This window comes from Sinocyclocheilus grahami, unplaced genomic scaffold (genome assembly GCF_001515645.1).
Source record: "Sinocyclocheilus grahami isolate Dianchi unplaced genomic scaffold, SAMN03320097.WGS_v1.1 scaffold980.1, whole genome shotgun sequence".
NCBI classification, from domain to species: Eukaryota; Metazoa; Chordata; class Actinopteri; order Cypriniformes; family Cyprinidae; genus Sinocyclocheilus; species Sinocyclocheilus grahami.
Window position 1 is genome coordinate 276,578 of NW_015506159.1, and position 5,780 is coordinate 282,357.

Genomic DNA, 5,780 nt, shown 5'->3' on the forward strand with positions numbered 1-5,780 from the left:
ATATATATATATATATATATATATATATATATATATATATATATATATATATATATATATATATATATATTTATAATTAAAACAAATCTGACTATTATTTCAGGCTTTACAGGGTTAATGCAAGACTTGCTTTTGACTGATGTTGATAACTGTTTGCTGTAGCTTAGTCCACAGCGTAATTGGTTATTGGAATGTGTGAAAGTTGGGTATATGGTTTCTTTCTGTTGCTTTGGTTTTATGTGTATTAGCTGAAGTTCAGTAAAGTCATTACCATGTATAATTTTCAGTGGATGTGCAACCTTTCCCTCTTATGCATTTTGAGTGCGCCTCTAACCCTATTACCATCCAATCCATCAGGTTAATGGTATTTTGTATAGGTGTTTCCTTTAGTGGTCAAATGTGTACAGGGGGGTGGGGGTTCTTTATCCAGTATGCCTGAAAATGTATCAGAAACTTTGTTTCTGATGTCCACTCTAAATTAGGATTGGAAACGCTTTCTAAGGCAACAGCCATACTGTATCTGGATTCTTGACATTACAGTAGCAATGACTTGAGATGAAATAGGTTATAGGTTGTAGATTACAATTATTGCAATTAATACATTAATTTACTGAACATTGGTATTGTTTATCATATTGCTGTTTTTATACTTGGTCAAAACACCTCTAGTCGATTATTGCTTAATTCATTAAAATTAATTTTAGTAGCACACATTCTTTTAGAGTTGTAAAGATGGATTTATTTGAATGAATCAATAAAGCTGTCAGTTTCTATAGACCTAACTCTGGTTAATTGTTTTATTAATGTCACCATTAAAAATGTTAATGGAAATTTCTGCATGGAAATTGAGAAAATATTTATAACTATAGCCAAATATTACTGTCAATTATTATACTGGTGCTTAAAAATATTATTCTTATTTCATCATCCATCACATTTAGTGCAAAATGGTGTGTAATGCATACCTTGACTATTTTAAAATATTTTTACTGTTTATTTTTTGCAGTATTTTACTTTTGAATCATCCACTCCTGGCATTCAGTTGCACAATGAATTACCATCAACTGCACATTTTAGTTTGTTAGTTTATCAGCATGTGATTTAACTCAGTCAGCAAGTTTGCAACAGTTGGAGGAAAATTACATTCAATGCCACAATCTAATGAATTACAAATACTCAGAAATCGATGGTGTCTTGCAGACCCTCAACTTATTGTGTGAGCATTTGAATTTTAAAGTATGCAACACTATTTCATCGACACCCCCACACATTGTCGTTCAGATCATGCCATCCGTGTATATCCCGCAGGTTTCCCAGCAGCCTTTAGAGTGGGGCTTATGGGCCATTACACCCAACTAATTGTAATCTATTTGCCTGCGGTGTTGAGTGCCACAGCAGTATACTGAATGAATGTTGTACCCCTCAGCAATATTCACTTCCTTATTACTGCCAGAAATCAGGATGGCAATATTTGCTTAATTCATCAACAGCACCACACTGCAGTTAAACTTGGAGTTACAAGGTATTTTCTGTGTCACATCTTGGTAAGAAATATATATATATATATCGGTTTATATGCAGATTGTAAAAAAAGGAGTGGGTGGTTTTTACCATTATAGGCTGGTTGTTTACACACACTGTGGACACACATCAGTGTTCAAACAGCATGTAAAAGTGAATTTTGCACAATAGGTCCTCTTTAATTCACTAGATCTTTATTAAATGACAACAACTTTAATTCGAGTGGAGCATAGCATTTAATTCGAGAGCAAAACTACAAAACTGACGGGAGCAGCTCCGGTGGAAGACTGATTGGATAATATATATCTGTGTCCCTGTAAGGTACAAAACTACACATAAAAACCCGAAAACACATGCTAGATAGAAGTAATGGTCCAGCCCAATTCTGTTTACACAGCAGGGGTTAGCTGAAAATGTGGTTAGGGAGTGCTGAAAATTTACAGTGTGTGTTCGGTTACAGAATGCAGTTCTCGTAAGTTAAGAGTCAGCCACGCCTACCTAAAACAGCTCGTTCTAACACGCCCCCACATATCTACGTCACGATGTGGGAAGATTGGCATAACGCCTCCCAAATGTTCACGCAAAGAAAGAAGGCGTAACTTTTATTCTCGCTGTAGTATTGTTGTTGCCATGTCGTGAAGGCGCTGTGTGTTTTGTTGTGAAAGCGAAACTACTTTGTTTGGCCTTCCAAAAGAGGACGATATGGCTTCGTCATGCCTTGAGCTGATCCGCGCTGGTCGCTGAGGAAATACATCAACTTTATGCTGTGGATCACCGGATCGGCTTTTACTGTGGATGAAGCGGAGTCCAGCCCGGGGTCATCACATGTGGTTGCCGCAAGCCCTCTAGACGCTCCTTCATCGAATCTTCCAGCCGTGCCGTTCTCAAGTCGCGGCCTCTCCTCACTCTAGCCCCTGGCCTCTGCTCACTCTAGGCCGCCGCCACTCACTCTAGGCCGCCGTATGTGACGCTGTGTTTGCGTTGTGAAAGCAAAACTACTTTGTTTGGCCTTCCAAAAATGGACATGACTAGAAATCAGTGGTTAAGTTGTATTTACAACACTGTTCCAGAACACTTCAACCCAAATATTCAGATGTGTGCAGCACATTTTATAGAGGACCGTTTCCTGATCCTGGTAGAGTAGACTACAATGCCGGCTATTATGACTGTAAGTACGTTTTTTATATTTAAAGAGTTTTTATATTTTTTATATTTAAAGCGAGTTTTTTGGGCAGTGTAGAGTAGGGCTTGTTGTTTGTCATTTCTCCGATCACAAATGCAGACATGGTTTTATGTTTACGCGGTGCGATGCAATGCAACGCGTAAAAAGACAGTATAAGTCATTATAATCCATAATTATGTCCCCACTGGATGCAACGAATGCCTCGTTTACAATGGGTTTTCATGTTTTTTAATTATCACAGTATGGTAGGGGCATAACATTTCCGTCACATGCTTGAGGTATTCGGCCAATCACAACGCACTGGAAAGCTGGCCAATCACAGCACACCTTGCTTTTCAGACCGATGAGCTTTGTAAAAATCTACGCATTTCAGAAAGGCGGGGCATAGAGGAGAAACAATAATGTACAGTATGTGGAAAATAATGTGGTTTTTTAACCTTAAACCGCATAAACACATTTCATTACACCAAATACACAAAATTATGTTCTTTTTAGCAACATCATATGACCCCTTTAAGGTTATATTCCACACTGGCTGTGTGTTAAATTATTTGTTTATATGCGGACACATCAGCAGACATTTTATTTTATTTCTTTGGTAATTTAATGCTTTCCAGACCTGAGTCAAGTATATCTACTGCATGTGAGAATATCCGACCATGGAATATGGCACTAGTGTTAGGAAAATACTGTGGCACCTGTGGTATTTTGAGGCTTGAACAGTCGCAATACAACCGTAGTACCATTATACACTGCAACCCTAAGTTTAGTCCGTATCTTTGCATTGCTCATTTTGACTGCAGCAGGTGGTCTGCAGTTCACTACATGGTGTTTATTATGAAATCACAAAGTTACACTACAGTATCTTTTCTAAGTCTCTAGTTATCTGTTAACGTTTTTTTTTACAAAGCATTCTCTTTTTCAGCAATATGCTTTATCTGCTCATGCAGGGCTCTTTTAAGGTTTTATTATTTGGAAAAAAAAGCCAGCATTATTTGCAGTGGATGCCACGGCAGTTGAGTAATTGCATCTTATATTTAGACTCTAAAATGAAGTATCACATCAGAGCTTTATTGAAAAGATTCAAAGAAATGACAGCTCCTACTGCTGATAAGAGCCGATGAGGGAAGGCTTCAGTAGGAGACCGCTCTAAAAGATATAAATCAATTAATTTCCCTACTCACAGCCAAATCCTGAGATAGTAACTGCTCTGTCAAATGTGATGAGACATCTGACCAACATTTAATCAACCTTGCAGAAGTAGAGAGTAATTTAAAAACAGGACAAGGGGAAAGATTGGATTACACTTAGAGCTGACCCTTGCTTATCAGAGCACTGGTATCTTCTGTCTGGACATTACTGTGTTCATTCACTTGTTCTTTTAATGCTCATTTCAAAATTCTGTTCTAGTCAGTAAGCCATCTGTTTAGTGCACAAGCTACAGTAGGTTAAAAGCTACTAATCTGGTTAATGCTTTTTTTCATTTGTATTGTCAATACATGCAGTTTTCGGAGTGGGCAAGAAGTGAGGCTATTTTCCAAAAGTCTTTTCACATGCTATAACAGCAATGGAATCTAACATTCAAAGAAAGAATATACCATGTAATAATAAAAATAAATAAAAATGCAATAAAACAGTATCTGAAATCTTTATCTATTTTCTGTGTTAGTAAATGTTATTAAATACCGTATTTGAATGCTGTCAGTCTGACAGACTGCTTTGAAACACTCACATGCATGCCCTCTGCTGCACTTTGCAGTAATGCAGTGACAATCTTGTAATCCCTGTCCTTTTAATTAATTAAAAAATTTTTCCCAAAATTTTTAACTTCAACAACAACAAAACAGTCAAATTATGGGGCCTATGAATTAGGTATTGCTGTGTAAATGCAGTCTAATTGAACCACAATGGTCTGATTATGTAATTTAATAAACAACAATACTGACAAGAAAAAGTAAAGCACTGGCTGCTTTTATTTATTTATTATTTTGTTCTTTATTACTGTTTACTTGATTAATAAAAAAATACTTTAAGTAGTGTTTACTTAAGGAATACTTGAAAGCTGTTTTGATTTAATGTCACTATTTATATTAATACTTAACTTTTAAATGAAGTAGATTGTTCTTTATTTAGCTTTCTAAATCTACCATTTACTTAATTTTCTAATGTCAGAGCTTTGGCTTGGCAGTTAGTGCTTATGCAGAACAAACAGGTTTAAGTACAACATGTGCTATGCCCTGATCTCATTGCCCCTCTTTCTCCATGAATGTAGCTAGTCTTAAAAAACGTGCCAAAAATAAAAAATAATAAAAATGTTTTGCAGTTGTTTGTAATCACTTTATGCACAATGGCTAGCATTTTGTTGAACAGATATGAGAAGGTTGACTGAGCAGTTTTCAAAGTGACAATAAAAGCAGATCTTATTTAATGTCATAAATGGTTTTACTTCATGGCTTTCTCAATGCAAGAAGCACTGACTCTGAGTGGTAGTTGGAGAAATACTTGATCGGCAGCAAATCCAGCAGTGCAGAAGTCAAGTACTCAGCATTATTTGTCTTTGCTGTAACTTGTGTCATTATTTCACCCCTGAAATTTCCACTGGGGATTAGGCTGTACAACAGCATTCTTTATGAAGGAATTCCCATGACATTTAGGTTGGAATGTGTTCACTACATGGCAGCACAAGAAGTATGTGCATGCTTGCCTTCCCGTATGTCATGTCTAGAGGCATTTTTCATTCGCACAGAATTGTGCTTGAATTGCTTCATTTAAAATTGCACTGAACCGCAAGTGTGCATGTTGTCCAAGTGTGCACACAGACGTTTCAGAGTGGTGATGGCAATTAAAGTGTTGAATAAGGGTTTTGAATCTCCTGAAAAATAAGATGAACCAAAAATTAACCAAACTTACCAATTTTATCCCCCTTTTTATTTAGTTTTTTTAAGAAAATGAATGGCCAAACACACATTAAAATCAGTGCACCATTCACAATGTTGCGTAAAATCATTGTACATTTATTTTAAATATTCAGTATAGCGCCAAGCCTTAATTGACTCTTGTGAAGACTGTCTTAGGT